The sequence below is a fragment of the Saimiri boliviensis genome, chromosome 14 (genome assembly GCF_048565385.1).
Source record: "Saimiri boliviensis isolate mSaiBol1 chromosome 14, mSaiBol1.pri, whole genome shotgun sequence".
Classification (NCBI taxonomy): Eukaryota; Metazoa; Chordata; class Mammalia; order Primates; family Cebidae; genus Saimiri; species Saimiri boliviensis.
This window is the reverse complement of record NC_133462.1, coordinates 53,630,592-53,653,865: the sequence shown is the minus strand read 5'-3', so window position 1 is coordinate 53,653,865 and position 23,274 is coordinate 53,630,592. Positions and strand designations below refer to the sequence as shown.

At 33.9% G+C, this 23,274-nt stretch overlaps 1 long non-coding RNA gene and 1 pseudogene across 1 annotated transcript in view; both read left to right on the top strand.

The window, feature by feature from the left end:
• LOC141581191 (uncharacterized) overlaps positions 1-10,723 on the top strand; it is a 60,047-nt gene extending 49,324 nt beyond the window's left edge. Inside the window, exon 3 of the long non-coding RNA XR_012513720.1 lies at positions 10,510-10,723. This is a non-coding gene — a long non-coding RNA (uncharacterized LOC141581191). The remainder of the gene's footprint in view (positions 1-10,509) is intronic.
• Positions 10,724-21,161: 10,438 nt separating this feature from the next.
• Positions 21,162-21,278, top strand: LOC120362943 (5S ribosomal RNA; annotated as a pseudogene).
• Positions 21,279-23,274: the final 1,996 nt, after the last annotated feature.

Below are 23,274 nucleotides of genomic sequence, written 5' to 3'. Positions count from 1 at the left end.
CCATCACTGGATATTACTTGATCTTAAGAAGCTCTCTTTCTCTCTCTCAATCCTCTATTACAGATACTACTCTATTATGCACTGGGCTTAGAATATTTTACTATTTCACTAAAGAGTACTATGCACTAGCATATAATGTACTACATCTTTGAAAATTCTTAATTTCATGATTTCTCTTGATTGAAAACACATCAGTTTCTTTCTTTAGTTTTTTTAAAGTTGAGTTTTCTGCACTTTAGGTTGACATATAATGAGGGATAGCTGTATTTACAAACACTCTAGAGACTACAATCCATTATATTTAAAATGGTAAATTATTTATACAGCTATTCTAGGGAGTATATTGACTTTTCTGTAAATAATCAATTTTTCTGAAATTGAAAGCATATTATCTTCTGTTGCTTATGCTGTTGTTTTTAGTTTATGTTTAGATGTTCAATTCCAGTCTTCAGGATGTTTTTGGTGGTGGAGGGGTTCGGTTTTGAAAGAGTGATGAAGTGATGTCTCTTTTTTTTAATCAGCATCTCCTCCATTCCACTCTTCTTTCTATTTCTGCCTCCTTGAATAGTCCTTGTTAAACTGAAACATAATCATCACTCGGTTTGTAGTTTCTTCTAGCAAACACTACTGTTTTTTTTTTTAAATTAAATGTTATATGCATTTTGTGAATTCAAGCTGATGTAATATTTGGAAGGACTTAGAAATCATCTGTCCAGTCTCTTCATTTAGTGGATAGGACAAGTAATGTTCCCATCTATCACATCCTAAGGTAAAATACTTTCTTCAAGATCATAAAACTGGCTAACAAATAGGGTATTTCTCAAAATTAATATCCAGAAAGATTATACGTTTCATCACCTAAAAAAAATCCCTGAATATTTGTTAAATAAAACAAAAACATTTTAAACAAAATGAAAGTCATTTTATTACAGATGCATAAACTATTTAGAGAATAAAATTATTTCAAACTATATGTAAACATATAAGCTTGAGATTTTCATTTTTAATTAATAATTTCAACATTCTTATTTTTCTAAAAGTTTACAGGAGCATTTGACTAGTTGTGGTCTTAAAAATGCCTTTGGCTAGCTTTGCAGCTAAATCATTATATAATGGTTGCCTCTACTCCAGCTGTGATCAGGTGGATAATCTTTGTACACTTGGACTGCAGATGGGAGATATGTTTATATTAATTTGTCATGTTATAGGACATAGATAATGGGTCTATATGAAACTCAGAATAGCACTTTAATAGATATGATACTTGCTATAAATAAGTAGCTTTAAGTTGAGTTAGATTTTTCTTTTGGTCTTACAGTGAATCAAGAAAAAGAATTGTATATAAGAGCTCACCACTTAATTTGATCTAAAAAAGAATAAATTTTCAGGCACTGTCTGTATTATAAACTTCTGTTGCTACCTCTTTATTTTTATGTAACATGTTAATCATTTTGTTCTCGGGTAGAAATAGATGCTTTAGTATGGAAATATTTCAAGCCTTGGTATGGTATTTCAGAAATGCTCTCAAATATAGAATTTTATAGATCACTAAAAAAACTGCGCTTTAATCTTTAGTAATAGTGCAACATGAATTTAACTCATCTGGGTGCTGGGTGGCTCAGTGCATGCTTACCTAGTTTTAGTATCTGGTGAGTAGCAATGTGAATTTTATTAAGTAAATAATCTTCAAGTTGCAGGATAGTCTCTATTATGGAAGAGACTACTGATAAATAAATCTAATAGCTGCAAGGACTAAGGGAAGAACCAACAATGAAATATATGTATTAATCCCAGAATCATTTTATGAAATAAAATGTTAGAGTTTTTCACCTTTATTCAAAACTGAGAAAATTTAATGTATTAAATTCAATGGACAAGTGAATGCAGTAATAGCAAGCTATGTTACAGATGTGTTTTTAACAGTCAACAGTTTGAAAGAAAAACAGGAAACTCTTAATGCTGGTCTACTGCTAATGTATGTCATTATTTTTTACAAACAAAAGACTGTAGCCAGTTTATTTGACCTATTGTCTAGGTAAGACCACATGTCTTAACTGCTCCACTCACAACTTCTCCCAAAGAAGACACTGCTTTGTCTCACCCAACTCTTTACATTATACAATGTCAATTTGATGGTTTGATTTATTGTATTTCTCATCACTCGATTATTTTTTATATCTAGTTCTACATAAATATGATTATCATTTAAATTGTAATGTTTAATTGTTTTAATGTTTAATGCTTAATTATAATGTTTAACATTTTAATTGTTTAAAAGCTGGAAAATACATTTAAACCCATTAAAAACACGCATTATATATTGTTTACCAGTAGTTAAAAATTCTTATTGGATATACGGACTGCATCTTGCCACTCTAAACATTTTGTAAAAGATTCTAAAAAAATAACTTTAAAATGTTCCTACCAACTTCTTCAAGTTGCATTTGGACATTGGTTAAAAAAAGAAACTAGGGTTTCCCCCCCTTATTAAAACATCCACTTTGATAAAACAGATAAAAGTGAATGCTAGGCTGTTTATCAAGTGCATATTTTAAAATCTTGGCTTGGTTTATCTATAGTACTTCTTTTGGGGACGATTATAAGACGTGGCTACCCGAAGCACTTCAGTCTTTCTAGTTTGTGACACAGTATAACTGAATGTGAGATTAAGCTATATCATCCTATCTTTACATCAGTAAATACCTGGTGAGAATTAATCTTGTACATAAATAGCTTAAAATTTAACCCTTTCTATATAACGTTACTTCATAATTGCCATGGGTTTTTCCACATATCAAATGTAAAACGTAATGAGTAATTTAGGCTTGTCTAACTTAATTTCTTGTCATAGGTATGTAAAAATATATGAAGGACTAAACATTAACAGCAAGTTCAACTATCAGAAAATTGTAACATATTTTATATTTCTGCTTCCTTGATATATTGATATTTTTCTTCAAATAGCCATTCTCAAACATGGGTAGCTTAAACTGACCTTCCAAAGGCCATCATTTATGCTGCATTATTAAGTTTGCAGACTAGACAATTTATTCTAAATGTGACTATAATGCTATGAGCTAAGCAGTAAGCTCTTCGAGAATTAGAAAGAGCTCTGATAATCAGCACCCCTCCCAAGTCAGAATATTATCTCCTATAAAAAGATTATTTATTATCTTTGTATGTACACTGACTTTATCTATCTCAGCTTTCACATAAGAACTTTTGGAGTAATCTAATAGATTTATTACGCCCATCCTAAATATTTATTCGAGGTTAAACAATCCTGATACTTTTAAACTTTTCTCTATTACATTTTTTTCTAGGATATCTTTATTCTGATTATACTGCTCTAGATAAATAATAACTCAGAATTATGTGTCAAAACTCTTTAGAGGAGATTATGTTGTAGAAAAAAAGTATTATTTGTCATTTTCGTTTCACAATGGAATATAGCTCTTCCTTTAATTGAACTGTATGTTGAAGCAATTGATTTTTTTCATTAATATTTCTATCATATAAGAAAATATGGTTCCTCTAACACTTAAATTCCAGTGTGGCAACACACTGACAAATAATGTGACACATCAAACAATAATGTGATAATAAAATGAACATCTTTGATGTCACTCATTCAAGGAGGCAAAAGTGAGGAACAGGAGTAACCAGGGAGGAAAGAAAAAAATAGAAGATACTGGCATCATGGAAGCCAACAGAGAGACGTATTTCAGAAAAGACACAGGATCTGCTTTGTGAAAGGATGCTGAAACTTTGCAGATAGAGACAGAGTAAATACTTAGCATTTGGCAAAATGGTAGCTGTTAATGATGTTAAGAGGAGTTTCAGTGGAAAGCTGGGGAAGTCAGATTGCAGTAAATTGAACAGTTAATTGCAGGTAAAAGCTGAGAATTTTTTTTTCTTACAATGAAAATAAGAATTGTAAGTGGTGAGGATTTCTGAACAGAGGAAGAATCTTTTATGAGAGATATTAGAGGAGATTAACAAGAAAAATCATTAAATTTTAGCAGCAGTCTTCTGATTCCTTTGATTACAAATTTAGCTTATAAAAGAGTATATTTGTTATAAACAGTGTAATAACTAAAATATTTAAGATAGCAAAATTTTAAATTCTGGTAAAATGGTTAAGAATATTAAAATAGTTTATGAGAAGCTTGAAGTTGAAATTTAAAACATCCCTGGCACATAGAGGGCACTCATAATATATTTTTAAATGAATAAATAGATTATTTGTAAAAGACTGATGTTTGGAAAGGGGTGTAAATAAAAACCATAGCTTATTTAGGTGTTTTCAGGCTTTCTGTTGAAAACACGGAATAGTGAAAAAGGTCATGCAGATTATTTAAATTTATTTTTCTATCCCATGAAAAATTTGAATGGGATCCCCCAAAATATCTGAAAGTATATTTCAGATCAAATATGACACCTTGAGGAGCTGTTAGTGTAACAAAGCACTCAGTGCTTAAAACACAATCAAAATGCCTCAATGTAAATGAGTCCTTCTTCTATTTTAGTGAGGTAGTTACTTCATGTTTTCTCTATCTCTCTCTAGTAAATTTATTCTCCTACTACTTCCCCATGATCTCTGAAAAACAGGATATGTTAACCCCTTATTTTTCCACAAGGCCCTGTCAAACTATCACACCAACATAAGAATAATTTTTCAAAATAACTCCTTTTTTAATATATATGCCTTTTTGAATCTACACTTATGTATCATACACCATCATTTCTCTCATTATTTTCATAGTATGTATCTTAACATCTAATTAATTGTTTTACTTGTAACCTTGTCTGTGCTCTGACAACAATTTTAAATGTTAAATAAACCTGTTAAATACCAGAGGGATGAAGATGATATATTAAATACAACCTGTTTCTTATATTTCCTCCAAAAATCCCAGTAAGATTGAGGGACTTTTGAATATGAACACATACAAGGACAAAGATAAGTAGAGTAGATATAACAACAACTGCACTTTGGAAGACAGAAAGGACATGAATAGACAGAAATTGATTTGGCCATCTGGGAAAATTGAATTCTTTTTTTTATTATTTTTTTATTTTTTAATTTTTTTATTTTTTTTATTTTTTTTTTATTTATTGCATTTTAGGTTTTGGGGTACCTGTGAAGAACATGCAAGATTGTTGCATAGGTACACACATGGCAGTGTGGTTTGCTGCCTTCCGTCCCCTCACCTGTATCTGTCATTTCTCCCCATGCTGAAAATTGAATTCTTAACCCATTGCAAAAAAAAAAAAAAAAAAAAAAAAAAAAAAAAAGCCAAGAAACAACCCTATCTATACTACAGAATACCCTTTAAAAAATATAAATTTGTAGTGCCAGTTTTCTGTTGGAAATGAGGGCAAGGTGGATTAAAACAAGGATGAGTCGTTTAAAATGTTAAGCAACAGTTAAAACCATATACCCATTAGAATGGCTAAAATTATAAACATGGATAGTAACAAGTGTTGACAAGGATGTGAAGTACCTATAAAATGATCCAATGACTTTGAAAAACTGATAGTTTCTTAGAAATGTAATCTTACACCTTAGTGTTTATGCCTTGGAAACAAAGCTATGTCCACATAAAGATTTATACCTAAATGTTCAGAACAGCTTGATTCAAAATGGTCAAAAATTAGAAAAAGCTCAAGGGTCCATTCATAGTAAAATGAATAAAATAAAGGAAGTTCATTTAGACCATAGACTACTGCTCAGCATTAAAAGAAGCAAATCATTGTGAATACAACAACATAGATAAGTCTCAAAATCATTATTCTGAGAGAAGCAAGACACAAAAGATTACAAGCTGTATTCCATTTATATCAATTGCAAAATCAACTATAGTAGTTGCCTGGGGTAAGGACTGAAGGAAGAATTGACTGCAAAAGATGTGAGAAATATTTTGTGAGTGATGGATATATTTTATATATTGATCGTGGTTGTGTGGTTATGTGCTAATACAACTATCAAAATTCATTGGGTTGTACGCTTTCAATAGAAGGGATTTATTGCATGCCTACTATTCCTCAATAAAATCAATAAGTAAAAAAGCAATTTAAAAAAGAACAAAGAAGAAATTAGAACCTCAGTTCTTCTCAATCATTGTATGTCTCCATAGGATTTATTTTGTACCAAAAAAAATGAACGGAGGTGGGCAAGATGGAAGGTTTCTGGACTAGGGGACATTTAAAGGTCGGGTATTCTGTTGAACATAGGATAATTAAACAAACATTTACAATACTGAATATTGATCCTGTAGCTCTCTCCCCAACATATCTTCCAGAATGACAGCAGCCAAGATTATAATCTCTAGGCTGCTGAAAATCATTATACAGAGAATCGACTTAGCCAAGAAAAAAAAAAAAATGCTTTTTTTTGTTTTTTAAGAAAGGGACAAAACCTATAGTGAAGATTACAGTTTCAAGTTCCACTTGGGGGCTCAATGCTCTAAGTCAGCTTTTCAGTGTCCTACTTTTAAATATTAGCAGACCCTCAAGGATCACCAGCCACCTGTGGACTTCCAAGTTAAAAAACATAAGGATCAAAATAAACAGAGAAAAAATAAGAAATTTTGGAAATTGAGACACTACATTATAAAAGCATTTTGTGGATATGCTTAGAGAATTCAGCAAAATTTAAAAAAATTCCCTTGCAATATCCAAATATAAAGTTGAGGAAATCTCCCTAAAAGCAGAGAAATATAAAATTTAAAAAGAAAGGAAAATTAAGTAAAAAGTGTATTTAAAAAAAGGAAAAGTAAAAGAAGTATAGCATCCAAGTAACAGAAGTGCCAGAAAGAGAGAGAATAATAAAAACTGAGGAGAGAAAACTATCAATTAAATAACTGAGAATATTTCTTACAATTGAAGGACCAGGGTCGTGAGAGTCAAAGCCCCACTCTGCACTCAGCAAAATAGACTTAAAAATGGACCCATACCAAGGTACATCGACATGAAATTTTAGAACACTGGGGGCAAATATAAGATTTTATGATTTCCAGGGAGGGAAAAAATGAATCACATGAAAAGTCTCAGGAGTTAGGCCTCAGGCTGCTTAAGAACAACACTGGGAGCTACAGACAATGAAGCATTGTCTACAAGATTTTAAGAGAAAATTATGAGACCTAGGGCTTGATACTCAGCCAAACCATAAATCTTACGGTAGAGATGTCCAATGTTTGCAAATAATCTACCAGGTACTTTTATCAAGAAACTACTCTAAATGAGCTTCATTAAAATAAGGTTATGTGCCAACAAAGGTGGAGGCAGGAAATACAGAAAATATAGGAAAAAGTAAAGGGCATCTTTTGGGTCATGGTAACATGAAAATTCCATGAAGACAGATGTATAGCAGGCATAAGGAAAATCAGTCCAGAATGATGCCAAAGTCCTCAGAATTGATGTCTTCAAAAGGTAAATTTTATCCTTTAAATGTTACATCTTAAAAGGAAATTTAGACAATTGGTGAAGAGCTTGGATTTGAATTAGTGTGAAGTACATAAAAAAAAGCATGTAAAAATAAGGTAATTTTCAACTCGAGGGTGAAAAATTTGATTAAGAAGGAAAAATACTTTTAGTATACAAAATAGCTTAGACTAGTATTTACATACATGTAATTGTGTAAACACTGATAGAATCAAACTTATGAGATAATTATACTGATAACATGGGGGAAGATTGTGTGTGTGTTTGTGAGAAAGAGAGAGAGAAAGAGAAAGCGAAAGAGATGCAGAGAGAGAGAGAGAAAGAAAGAAAATAGATACACAATTGTGGTAAGGGCTGAGTTTAAAAGATTGCTAAACCTCATTTCTTCATAGGAGAAAACAATTAGAGAATATCTAAAATTGAACAGAAAGTCAAGACATAAGTATATAATTCTGATATTTGAAATATGTAAGCAAATCTTTAAAACATCAGCTTAAAAGTTGAAAATAGTTGCCTCTATAGTCAGGCAAATTTGACAGAGAGGGTATAATAAATTCTCTATTTTGTTATAAGAAAAAACTACTTGACTCTTCCGGCCTTGCATGTGCATATATAATAAGTAGGATAAAGACTAAAACAAAAGCACATTAAAAATGTAAAAAATCAAAGTTATTATCCTGTGGTAATGGTTAATACTGAGTGTCAACTTGATTGATTGAAGGATGCAGAGTATTGATCCTGAGTGTGTCTGCAAGGGTGTTGCCAAAAGAGATAACATTTGAATCAGTGGGCTGGGGAAAGCAGACCCACCCTTAAACTGGGTGGGCACTGTCTAATCAGCTGCCAGCACAGCTAGAATACAAAGCCGGCAGAAAAACATAAAAAGACGAGACTGGCCTAGCCTCCCAGCCTACATCTTTCTCCCATGCTGGATGCTTCCTGCCCTTAAACATCGGACTCCAAGTTCTTCAGTTTTGAGACTGAGACTGTCTCTCCTTGCTCCTCAGCTTTCAGGTGGCCTACTGTGGGATCCTGTGATTGTGTGAGTTAATTTTATATATATATATATACACATATATCTCCTATTAGCTCTGTACCTCCAGAGAACCCTGACTAAAATATCTGGCTTCAGAATGTTTTAGTCATGTACATTATTATGTTATATTATGTATTATGTACCCTATTAAGTAATGTTCTTTATCTCTACTCTAGCCACACATCAACATATAATCACGTTTTGTCATTACTATCAACTTGTGTCATTTGATGAAAAAATGTATTTTTAATGTTTTGATTCTAGATCTAAATTCAAGAGCAGCATTCTAGCTTTTTATCATGTACCACTTTCTATTTTTCTCCTCATTATGACTTATAATATTTCCTATTTTAAACACTACAATTTCCAGTACCTCAGAGCTTTTTTGTCTTCTCTTGACCAACTTATCACTCTAAACTACACATTCAGCCATTCACTGTAACTTCTCTAACAGCGAAGGATCTCTTAATTGCTTGAATGTTCTCCATTGTAACAGTAATTTCTTCGTAGCTACATTCTTGCCAGATTCCAAAAGGTCTTTAGAGAAGTATGGATTCCTACGCTAACTTACGTTGATTATTCTATTGCATAGTCCTCAAAATATCAGTTTTACTCCTGCCTTTCTAATATTCAGTTGATAATTTTTCCATGTAGTTTTTATTTCTCAACTTTCCTCCTTTTCTTCATAAAAGTATTCTTAATGTTTCATTATTCTTTATACAATAAAATATCACATATCTTATCTCAATTAAAATAGAGAAAGAAATACATTTCTCTCTCGATTTTTTTTTTTTTTCAATGAATCGGAGTCTCACTCTGTTGCCCAGGCTGGAGTGCAGTGGCACGATCTTGGCTCACTGAAACCTCCACCTCCCAAGTTCAAGCAATTCCCTGCCTCAGCCTCCTGAGTAGCTGAGATTACAGGTGCCTGCCACCATGTCCAGCTAAGTTTTGTATTTTTAGTAGAGACAGGGTTTCACCATTTTGGCCAGGCTGGTCTTGAACTCCTGACCTTATGATCCACGTGCCTTGGCGTCCCAAAAGTGCTGGGATTACAGGTGTAAGCTACTGCACCTGGCCACTTTTCTCTATTTTTAACTAGGTCAAGTCATTTTGTACTGGGTAGTAGGCAGAGTTCTAATACACCTTCCCCTGAAATCCTAGGATTCCTGGTCCCTTGTGTGTACACAATTTCTCTAAGTTATTCAATCAAATACAAATCTAGGTATCTCTGTGAAGAGATTTTGCTGATCTAATTAAAAGTCTTAAGTGTTAATCAGTTGACGTTAAAATTATCCTTGTGGGGCTGACCTCATCACGTAACTCTTTTAAGAGCAGAGAGGTTCCTCCAGATGGTTGCAAAAGAGCATTTCGGAGATTCAGAGCATCACTGTTTGCTCAAAGATAGAGGAGGACACATGGCCAGAAGTGGAGTGCCCTCTTGGAGACTGAACCAGGCCCTGGTTAACACCAACAAGGAAATGAGAACATCACCTGAAAGGAACTGAATTCAGCCAAGAACAAGCATGGGCTTGTAGACTGATTGTCCCCTACGTCCTGAAGGTAAGAAGTCAGTCCAGCTGAAGTCTCGATTTTAGCTTTGTGATACTCTGAGCAAGGAGCCCCGCCACCTTGTTCCAGACTTCTGACTTATAGAAGGGTGAGCTAATAAATGGGAATTGATTTTTTTTGCTTGCTCTATCTGTGAGAATTTGTTGCACAGCAAAAGAAAACGAATACTGCAAAATTCAACTCTCTCTGCTTGATTCTGAAACTTGCTCTATCAACTAGCCCTTGTTTTGTGTGTGCGTGTTTAAATCCTATCCTATCCTGTCCTATCTATTATTCTCTTTCCTAATTTTCCTACCAATCTTCTTGCAAAAAAAAAGCTATGGCTACTATCTATAGCTGTATCTATATTTTCTCCTTAATTCTAAAGAATACGGAGCCAATGTCCTGTGGAACATGAATGGTGTTTTAATTGACAAATCCTATTACTTTTGTTCGCCCTTTTTATTTCTCCACAGTGTGCTTACTAGCAGGCTTCTCTGGTCATCTTATCCTACATGATTCTCCTTCCACTTCTATCAACATGGAGTTTTGTACTCAGCAAAATAAAAATCTTTCAAAACTGAGGACCAAAACAAAAAGATATTCTTATATTAAAAAGCCAAGAGATGTTGCTGATAACAAATAAAAACTACAATAAATGATTAAATGAAGGAATATGATAGCAATTGGAAATGTGAATTTCCACAAAGGATTTGAGGGCATTTGAAATTATAAAAGTGCAGGTAAGTATAAAAGAAGTTTATTTTCTTAGTTTTAAAAACACTAAGTAATAATTGACTTTTTAAAGCAAACTAGTAACAATGTATTGACGAGTTTACAATATGGAGAAAGGGAGTGGCAGAAAACTGTTGTAGGATTCCTAGAACGTATGTGAAGTAGAGTATTATTATTTGATTTTAGACTGTGATAAGTTAAAGATATAGAGAGTAAATCTTAGAGCAATTACTAAAAAAAATAAAATAAAATAATGGAGATAAAATTGAATAATAAAAAACGATTAAATTATTCCAAATTGTTGTCTTGAAGAGACCAAAGAGAGACAGAGAGAACAAATGAAAACCAATCTGGAAGATAAGAGATTTAAACTTGAAGATTTTAATAATTACTTTAGATGCATTTACATTCAGTTGAAACACAGAAATTGTCATAGTGGATATATAGATATATAGATATATATGTATATATGTGTATACTGTATATATAAAAAACCTGTTGGAAATTCATTTTAAACATAAATATATAGAATGGTTAAATGGATCAAGAGAGCTATGCATGCTAATACCAAATACAAGAAACATGGAATTCCTTTTTTAATATCCAACAAAGTAGATTTTAGAAAACATACTATCAATGGCAATCAGGCATATTGCATACTGATAAAAACATCAATCCATCAAATAGATATAATGACCCTAAATGTGTATGTAACTGCTAACTTAAAAACCTAGAAGGCAAAAACTGAAAGGAGAAACAGAAAAATCCACAATTATAGTTGATGGGCACACTCTTTTCTGAGTAATTGATATGAAATGGGGGGGAAGGCAGTAAAGATAAAGATATATACCACTGTTACCAATTGGACATAAATGACCTTTGTTGAACACTATTTAATAACATCAGAAGACACATTATTTGAAGTACATGTTGATCAAATACCAATATAGACCATATTCTGAACCATAAAGCAAATATCAATAAATTTAAAAGATTTAAAAATATACTAAGTATGCTCTTTGGGTATCATATTTGGAAATTAAACAACAAATTCGTAAGTAACTTATTGGTCAAAAAAATCACTAGGGAAATTAGAAAATGTTTTGAACTGATAAATATGAAAATATAATCTGTCAGAAATTTTAGGACAAATCTAAATTGGGGAAATGTGTAGTATTAAATGCTGAACAACTACTAAAATAACAAAAACAACAAAAAAAAGTGCCAGCGGGAACACAGAGCAACTAAACTTTGCAAACCTTTAATAGTTTCTTATAAATTAAAACTTTACTTACCTAGATATTTCCAATCCTAAATATTTATCAAATAGAAATAAAAATATATGTCCGGTCAAAAATCTGTAAGCAAATTTTTAGAACAACTTCTTTCATAGTAACCCCAAACTGAAAAACACACCAATTTCACTCCTATTTACCAAAACAATCCCAGTCTTAGGTATTTACCAAAGAAGAGTATAGCTATGTGTCTAGACAAAGATCTGTAAGCAATTATTCACAGAAACTGTACTCATAATAACCCCAATTTTTGTCAGTGGGTGCATAAATTTTGGCATATCCACCTGATGGAATACCTGATTAGTAAATCAGCAATGAGATAAAAACCTATTAATACATGTTACAACATGGCATGACAGAGCTCAACAACATCATGCTAAGATAAACAAAAACAAACACAGAAAGCTACATTCAGTATGCTTTCATATATGTGATCTTCTGAAAAAAACCTAAGTGGTAGGAAACTCTACAAACAGAACACAGATCAGTTGTTGCCCAGAGCAGGGGTAGAACAGGGTATTCATTGAATAATACAACGTGTGGGATAATAGAAATGTTCTGTGTTTTGATTGTGGTAAATATTGGTCAAAGATCATTGAACTGCATATTTTTTAAAAGATAAATTTTAACACATATGAGTTACACCTCAATAAACTTGACTTAAATATTCTAACATATTCAGAAATTTGTTTCTACTTTTATAGATCAAGTCAATTTCTGTGACCTTATTAACGTATTACTCGGCTCTAAATTTCTTACTAAAATTAGAAATACAGAATCTTTTCTTTTCAACTTTATTTACACGTTGAGGAAGTTAAAATGTTCAGAAAATTTTCTCTGTTATTTTTTGAAGAGGGGTAACAGTGCTGTTGAAAGTGTCACATGCCAGCATTATTACCATTATTGAACAATATGTCATATCAACCTATGCTTTTGTCTTTTGATTTCTACTCTCCAACATGATGTTTTTGTGACATCAGATATCTGCAGGATTTACTGTCACCTCATTTTTCAAAGTGATTTTGACATATGACCATCCCATTTCAACTTCCCAATTTGGAAAAATAACATTGCATTTTATTACTAAAAAAAAGGAGAACTTCAAGGAGAGAATGGGATTTTTATCAGGATATGAGTGCTGGTAATTAATTTCCTCAGTGAAAAGGATAAGCCCCTAGGAATACACAGATAAAAGAATATCATTTATCTTCTTTCTTCAAGCTAACAAGCAAATCAGTATCATTAGTGTTTTTGAAAGATTAACTTCTCACCTAAAAACATGCTTAAGGATACTGAACATTTGGTATCACTAATTTTCTAGAGCACACGTAATAGCCTTTTAAAAATATTTGTTAATAAAATGAAGCTCACTACTGCTCATTAAATTTCAGCTTCAGCCACTCCATTTAAAAAATATTACACAATTCATTCAATTTTATAGTTTTAAAATTATTTCTTATTCAATTTTCTATCACTCTTTTCTCATATTCATTTAAACGCAAAAACTTAATTCTAACTGTATTGGATCACCTTTTAGGTAGTGATGCTGAGTTGAAGTAATTCTACATTTTTTTTAATATGCCTAGTGATCTACTGCTGCCTTTTGTTTATGAAATGTTGACCACTGTGATTTTTTAAATGATCATTACGTGGATCAGATGGCTGAAAACTAAAAGTATTCCCATTTAACCTTTCTCATTTGCTAAACCAGCAGAACTCAAATACATTATCTTCATATAAACTAGATTTTCATTAGTGCTTACCTGTCAAGTTTCCATCTACTTTTTGATACAAGACTCTTGCTCGTTTCAGTGATTTGTACACTCAGAGGCCTCATTCTTCTGTCCTTAACAGCAGTCAGACATTTTTCCCTATTACATTGTAGAAATCTGAAAATAACCATTGCATGTTGCTGAGTTCCCAGATCAATTGCCCCCTTGCTTTGAATAGTCAGTTTATGGTTCAATTGCTGCATTTCAATATTAGATGCAAATAACCATTTATCAAAATTAAAAAATTCTCAGTAATTGACTCCTATCTCTTTTCATCACTTTACTGCAAGAAAGGAGTTCAGCATGTGCAATTTTCTTGCATTAACCTCAGTCACTATATCATGAAGATTTAAACAGAACTGAAATCTGCAATACCGGTAATAGATGATTAATTAAAGCTAATTTCTGTCATTAATTAAGCCGTTCTTTTCATAGTGGCAGAAAGCACAGTATTTTCCTGCCTCTTCATAACATTCATTCTTTTCTGTTTTCTAGAATTTTTAGGTTTGAACTCTTCTGAAAATACAGGTTTATGGATAATGAATGTAGAGTGATTCTGAACTTACCAATACAACTAGTCTAGGTGTCATCTCACGCCTCAGATTTAGAACTACTTGAAATCTGAGAAGCATGTACAGCCTCTGCGGCAGTTCATTTTGATTGCAGCCCAATTTTTCCCTCCCACCCTTTATCATTCTCACTCTGAGTATGTGGTAGTCACTGACATCACTGACATTTTGTCTTTTGCACACCAAATCAAGTCTTTGCATACTTTTCCATGCTCTCAGATCGATTTTAAAACAAAGATATGAACAGGAAGTGAATCCAAGGCATCCAAAGTATTGGTGTTTTTCATTTTCTTCTAAATACTATATTGTATTTATTTTTCTTTTTTCTCACGTACTTACTCTGAGCTTGTAGTCAGTGGACATTTTCTAGACATCCCCTTGAATAAGTTATTTGTTCATTATTTCAACATACATAGATTCACAATTCATTGACTTCAAAATGAAGCTATAAATTTGCTGTGAATTTTAAAACTTTTATTCATTTGGCATTTCTTTCACAGTCTTCAAATTTTATAATCTGATTTTGAAACAAGCTCCAATTTTTGTTTATTATTTTGTACATGACATTGAAATAGATCATAACATTCCCTTTTAAATGGTTACAGAGGATAAGCCATTTTCACTCTATCGTTAATCTTCAGAATTCGTTTTCTTGTATTTGATGACATACTTATGTAGAATGCACAGTGCAGCCTACAAAACATTTTAAATGGTTTCAGACTAATTAGAAAATAAGATAATGGACAAATAAAAGAAAAGAACAAGAAAGTAAGGGATAATTTCATAGTAGTAGTGAAATGAGTATCCAGACCAGAGAAAGAGTTTAGCTACCAAATTCTTATCACTCTTGTCATTTTACCAACCTTTATGAAACTCTTGAAAATGATTTTAAGTTTTTTTTCAGCTTATCCTTTTCTGAGCTTATTCTTAAAAAAAAAAAAAATCTGTCCACATGTGTATGCAAGTCATGAGAAATAGCTTCAGTATGACAGCAGCCAGATTACTAAAACTACCCTTTATAATCTACTGAGATTCACTGTCTATGATCTCAAAGGCAAAATGTGGACATAACTCATAACCTTTTCGCTAACCACATTTTAATAATAGAAGCCTACAGCAATTAGTGGCACCAAATTAGTAGGAGGAATAACCAGAAAGGAGTCAGCAAGGCATACCTAACAATTTCAAATCCATTCCCAAGCTATTTTTAAAATGTTTACAAGTAACTGGGCTGCCAGTTTCACCACATTTTACTTGACAAAACTCAAGAATAAATGTTTCAATTTTCATTTACAAATAAGTATTAAGAGATAATAATATAGCAATTTTGTTAAATGGGTAAGATTTCAGGTAAATCTTCAATAAAGGCACTGGAGAATTTAACTTTTTAATTTCTTCCATTTTAAGGGATACCATATGTAGCATCTGTGTCTTGGGTCTGGGGACTGGTTCTTTTCTGAGCATGACACCAATAGTTACTTTCTGAAGAGTCCTGGTTTATGTGTTCTAGAAAGTCCTACCTTACATTTTCATGTTTTTCCTCAACATTCTGCCAACTGTTTTCCAATTTTAAATTCAATCTCTCTTCATAAGCTTACATAGTCAGTCTTTCCTTACTCAATGTCTTAGAGGTATATTTGATGCATAATAATTCTAATATTCCTTTTTTTGACATCTGAAGCCAACTTTACCCTTTCATTTCTTACATTCATAGCTTTTGTTTTATGTTTCTCATATTATACTTATCTATGTGTCTATGACTTTGCGCCATTTGTTTAGCCTTTCTGAGTTTTTTATTTGCTAAATATTGGCTTAATCATTAGATTAAAGATATGATGACAATTAAAGGGCTAAATGAGATGACATACTGAAAAGCACTAAGCAGAAACCCGAGTATGAATATTGCAAGCCAAGCTATATTTTCTGAATTTCTTCTTTTCTCATTTTCTTTTTTTTTCTCAGTTAGAATATTCTCTTTTGCTATGCGTAATTTAAATTTACATTTTTACTGATACAAAACAGAATCAAATCATTCCTGTTTTATATTTATTACATTTCTTTATATATCTGTGACCTCACTGTTTTACCTCCAACAACCAAGCATTCCAAGAGACGAGCGTATTTAAAACAGGCTTGATCACAGCCAGGGCTGGTTCGTGGCCACAATCTCAGCTCCACCTGCTTCAAAAGGCCTTTGTTAGAGCTGAGTGTTGCTGACCTCCCCTCTTTCTCGGGAAAAGAAGAATGTAAGGAGGTGTTCGATGTGTAAGTGGCATCATAGCCAAAGGCATTTTCAGTTTCCACTGCGCACACCTAGCCTCTGAGTTCTGCAGAATTCTGATTATTGACAATGCACTCCCTCAAGATTATTTCCTCCTGCCTTAGCAAAAAGATTCCCAGCTTCACTGAATGTAGCTGCTTGAGGAGAAAGCATGACCACATGTTAGTTCCATAATAGGTTAAAGGTTTTCATCAGCCATGCTGTAGCTGTACAGTTCCCCTGACTTTTACTTTCACAAGAAAACAAATCAATGTGCTGTGTTCATTTGCTTACTCCCAGAGTTTCCAAAGCTTTCTTTCAGGTAAGAATAAAAGCTCACGTGTTTCCCCCTTGCCCCCAAAGAGACATCATCTTATCCTATTAGTTAAAGAATATTTGGTTTCATAGATTGAATATGAATATGAAACCTATTTATCCTGGTCAAATGACGGGATGCTATTGAAATTGAAGTGGTATTGTGTAAAGTTTTTGCTGGATGGTTGTTTTATTTATTTTATTTTGCATGCAGCTTCTGAGAAGTTTGAACAGTAGCGGTTTGTGATGTGGCAGTCACTCTTTCCAACAATACTAAGAATTAGTCTTTGTCCACACACACCGACTGCAATGCAGTCTCTGTTCCAGCATACACTGATGCTGTTGCTTATTTTCAGCTGTGTTGATGACTACATTCCAGACTCATAAAAACCAAGCACTGCTGTTACGGTACAAACCCTGGGTTTTCCTCTTGGCTGACACTAAAAATAACCCACCAAATTTGTAATTTTCAAGATAATTTTGGCTTTACTTTTGTAAATGATGACACACATCTGGATTATGTCCGATAACCTTGATACTGTTTCAAGTGTTATCTCTGAACACATCAGCTCTTAGTTTATATTCAAGAATTTCATATTAAATTCTTTTAGTTTAGTATCTATGTGAAAAAATGTAAGTTTTGAAGATGTTTCAGCATATATTTTCCCTAATAATCATTTCATTTAAAAAAGTCCATATAAGTAGAATATATTAATTCACTAAGGTATAAAAAAAATTTAATGCAGTATTTTACTTCCAGCTACTTTCCTTCCACTTCAGACATAGGAAAAGAAAGTACAGCTGAAAAGCAACTTAAGACATTTTTTGAAGCTGACAAGTTTTCAAACTTTGATTCTTGTTAGGTGCTAAGAATAAGCACAGAAGGGCGAAAAGTCTACCTAAGCCACTCTTGGGACTCTGTGACGACTATGAAAAGTGATTTCCAGCCATTCTCAGTCTCTGCCCTAGCAGGATGAAAGCATGTTTTACGAGAAACATGTGCCTTTTCTTGAGTAGCAAGGAGAGAGCTGATGCAATTGGAAGTTTTGCCATCTGTCCCTGTGACCACAGAAATGCTCCTACCAGGTCATGTATTTAGATTCTGTGGTCATGTATTCATACCATGTGATTAGAACTGCTGGGGAGAGAAAGGGAAGGCCAGACTGTGATGGTGTCTCCTTCAAGCCCTTACATAAAGTCTATTCCTGTTCTTGTTTGCCTGATGTTGATCCAGAACTCTTCAAGCTATCAATTTAGTGTAATAGATGCCTGTCATGACATTAACAAGGAAGGTCAAGCTATACACAAAATGAATTGGGAATTTTAACTTGCTAAGAGTTTTTCAAGAAGTATAGAAAGCTGTATTCTGACTTAAGAAAAGATTTATCTTTTACAGAGTAATCTTTAGCAAGACTTGGAATTTCCTCCTTCTATGACTTTTGTCTCTCAGTCAGCTGGTGAAAGCATACAAAATGATCTTTCAACATTTTAAACAAGATTTAAATTATTTTGTGGTGAGTATTTTGTAAGGGATTATAATGTTGTGAGTATATTTATCAGTGATTTGTTTAAGTCATGTGGGGATAAACAGTCTGGATGGGAGAGGATTGTGACCCTCTGTTAGCAATGAACCTCAACACCAAGTCAGAGAGAGAGAAATTAGTTAGAAAACCTTAATGTCAATACGAAGGGAAGAAGCATGAACAGGAAAGAATCAAAAAAGAAGGCAATTATACAATATGTCCAACATGGAGGGATCTTCCTGGGGACATTTCACTGTGTAGATTTACTTATCACAACGGATAGAAAGAATAAATTTGCCTGGCATTGGCTCCCCAGAGAGGACTACAGCCAGTAAGGATTTGCTGCTTTTGTAACTTGACAAAAGAAGAAGTTTTATTCTGCCCTTAAACGTGATGTATGTTTCTCAAATCAACTAGCGGTGTAAACTCACTCATGGTAGAATAAGAGTATCCCTGAAACTCCTGAAAATCAGCCAAGCAACTCAGGATCTACCGAGGAAGCATCTGCAGCAGGAACAGGCACATCAACCCTACTAACTGCACAGAGAGGAGCAAACGGATGAAAACAAACTACCTCCCTTTGCATACCAACTTATAAATAAAAGGCTGTCTAGTGTTCATTACGAAATTAGTGGAAGAATTAGAAGACTTAGGGCATGATCAGGCCTTTCTGACAGGCTCGAGTACGTTTTCTCAGCATTTCCTCCCAAACCATGATAGACACGCACACACACACACACACACACACACACACACACACACAGACACACACACTCACTCACAAATCCCATCCAGCCAGGAGAATCTCAACTGTCATGTAGATAGGATCTCTGATTTGAAAGGAAAAATGAGGAAAGAAAGAAGGAAGAAAAAGAGAGGAAGAAAAGAAGAAACAGAACAGGGAGGAAGAAGAGTAGGAGTGGGAAGAGAAAGGGAAAGAGTAGCAAGAAGTAAAGAAAACGGAGACATTTTCTCTCTTGTGCTGACCACAACCATGAAGAAAAAGGCAATTAGACTGCCTTATGTATTCATTGAATTGAAATCTCTTCTTCATTACAAATGGCCAGTATGAAAGAGAATTCTATGTGGCTTTTTTGTTTTGAAATTACAATCAGTTGCCCACGATAGCATGCTGACTATTTTTGGACAGGAAAAGTGACCTATACTTTGTTCTTTCTAGAGACAACTGAAAAGGGTGATGTGCTGCCCTGCGGGACATTCAGAACCTGGGGCATACTGTCAGTGCCATGCTTATTCAAAATATCAGTGAGTGGATTAGTCTGGTATTTGATGCCATTTATAGCCCAACCTCTGTTGGAGATTTCAATCCAAATAGAAGAGTGTGTAAGATTTATGACTAAAATATACCAATGAAGTAGCATCCATAGAACAAAATTCTAGGCACTCAACTTCGGAGACTCTATGCATCCATCTTAAGGAATACTCTTCATACCAGGAGAGAGTTGTGATCTTTTCCAGGCCTAGAATCCTTTTCCCTATTTCTTCCTCAGTTAACACCTTTTAAAACAAAATAGAAGCACCACTTTTTTTGATATAATTTACCTATTCAAGGCAAAATTTTTTGCTTCATCTGTGAGTCTTACAACACCATTAGAGGCATCATTATAAGAAGACCTCTTGGCACAGAAGTTATTTTATCCATTGCCTCTTCCCCAAGATCCTCAAGAGCAGGACCTATGCTTTATTTAACTTTTTAAATTTTATTTTTTGTGCTTTGACACTCAATAATTTCAAAAGTAATAATGTAGTAAAAAATGATTGTATATGTTTAGGAAATACAAAAGGGAATACATCAACGGATTTTTAGGAATTAGCAGACAAAATGTTATTAAGATAGAGAAGAAGAGGAAGACATAAATTAGAAGCAATGGCGTGGGAGGGTATTTGTGGAGAGAATGGTGGGAGTGTAGGTAAATGGAGTAGAAATAGGGAGGTTGACTGTGGGAAACACAGAAAGATTAGTGTGTGAGAAGCTGAGACACAAGGCCGGGAAAGCTGTAACTTGAAACTGTGGGAATTAAGTCAAGAGGAAAATGTTGGTTGATTTGTGTGAAGAAGGAAAGAAGAATTGATGGAAAAACATTGCTGACTACACAAAAATGCTTGGTTTGAAATGGAGGAGCCAATAGCAGTGGGCTGAGCACAACACTGCAGGAAATGTTGAGGCAAAACCAATATCAGGATCTAAAAATGTCCAGCACTTTTCCCAGGGCGCTTCAAAGTGCTCAAAGGGATTATTTTCGAGGATTATCTCTTTTGGTCCTCAGAAGCACCCTATGGGTGGGGTGGCGGGCAGAAAAATGATCACTATCCCCAATTCAGGCAGAAAAATGATCACTAACCCCAACTCTATCCTTAAGACACTGCACCTGTTCTCAAGGAACTTAGAACAGATCAAGGTGAGAAAATATAAAGAACAGGGATGAAAAATGGCAAACAGTGGGTGAATGACAACAAGTGTTTTATGTGTTCACAACTGGGGGTTGCTATTGGCATCTAGAGTAAAGAGGCCAAGATAGCATTAAACGTCCTCCCAAGTGTAGGACATCCTCCTACAACACAGAATCACACAGCCCTAAGTGTCCATAGTGCCAGAGTTAAGACGCCCTTGGACGGTGTATACAAAACCCATTAAGGCGGCTACAGCCATGCCACCCTGAACGCCCAATCTCGTCTGATCTCGGAAGCTAAGCAGGGTTGGACCTGGTTAGTACTTTGATGGGAGACCACCTAGGAATACTGGATGCTGTAGGCTTTAAAAAATAAAAATAAATAAAACCCATTATGGATATTTACTTAGATGAACTGCTTACAAAAGTAGGTGTATTTCCTACCTAAACATTAGGTATTATTAGAACAAATTTAAGCTAGTACTCCACTTTGGTGATAATGAAGTAACTGTTGCTTTGTTTCAGTACTTAGAAATCAATACTTTTTTACAACAATCCTATTCCAATGGGAAGCCATCATTGAATAATACAACAAAATCCAAAATATGGACTACCCTACTAAACGTATGAAACAGCTTCTTAAAAATGCATCACAAAGAACACACACATACACACACATGCGCACACACACACACACACACACACACACACACAAGAAAGGGAGGGAAAAATGTAGTGATTAGAAGAGAGTGAAGAGACCTATCAACCAATTACAATGTATAAGCATTTTCTTTTTAAGAGCTGGGATCTCTCACTCTGTTAACGGCCCAGGCTGGAGTGCAGTGGCACAGTCATACCTCACGGCAGCTTCAAAATTCTGGGCTCCAGCGATCACCCTGCCTCAGCCTTTGGAGTAGCAGGGACCACAGGTGCATACTACTACAACCAGCCAAATTTTTTTAAGAGATGGGGTCTCTTACTATGTTGCCCCAGCTTACAAACATTTTTAATTCTAATTTGGATAAACAGCTCCTTAAAAATGTATGAGACTCAGAAATTGAACACTAAGTGGACATTTTATAATATTAAGTGATGGTTAGTTTTCAGTATGATAATACAGAACGTTATTAAAAAGGAGCTTATCTTTCAGAAAGATATACTGAAATATCAATGGATGAAATAATGTGATCTCTGGGATTGTGGAGAGAAGTGAGTGCTTGTATATGAAAAGAGTCCATGAGCTGATAATCATTGAAGCTTTGAGATGGATAATATGGGATTATTATACTATTCTCTTTAATTTTCTACCATGTGTTTGATATATTCACTAAGAAATAGTTTGTGTCTAAGGCTACAGAAAATAAATTCATCTGAGTTAGCTTCCACCCCATTCCAAAATCCTCAAGTAACAGAGTGGAAATACCAGGGTCTTGTTTTATTTTCTTAATGAATTAGATTTTAGTTCCCTCATTATGAGACAATAATCTTTAGCATCATTCAAAGAGTTAATAAATGAGACAAAAATCAAAAAAAAAAAAAAGAAATAGTTTTGTTTAATTGTACTTTAGGTTCTGGGGTACATGTGCAGATCATGCAGGGTTGTTGCATAGTGCTTACATGTCAATATTGTTTGCTGCCTCCATCCCCGTCACCTATATCTGGCATTTCTCCCCATATCGTTCCCTCCCCAATCTCCCTATCCCCCGCTCTTTACCCATATATATGCCAACTTAATTTATCACAAAAGTAACACTGCTGTGTACTGGGCAACATGTAGTTTTTCCAATAAAGATGCTGCGTCAATGGATTACTTGAGAAAAATAAGTATCTTAATCTCTGCTCATCCAAGTCACAAAAATCAATTAAAATTGACTGGGGTCTATGTGGTTAAAGTAAAACAATAATGGCTTTAGAGGAAAGCATGGGCAATCATCTTCATGACTTACTAGCCCAAGATTTCAGAAACAGGACATGAATAGCTTTAAACTGAAGCAAAAAGATAAATGGATAACTTCTGTTCATCTAATGATAACATTAAATGAATTAAAAAGGAATGTAACTCTAAAAAAGTTACCCCACCAAAAAGAAAAAAAATCATATCTAGACTTTGTAAAGAACACCTGAAAACAATAAGGAAAGGATAGAAAATCTAATGGTAAAATACGCAAAATACTTAAACAATTCACATAAAACACATTAAAATGGTCAATAAGTACAGAGAAAGTTACTCCTATTTATTACTCATTGACAAAATGCAGGTTAAAACCACAATGTGATACTTGTACTTCCTCACCAGAATTGTTATCATGAGAACAGACCGGCAATACCAGGTGCTGGCGAGGCTCTGCAGCAATTGCAAGT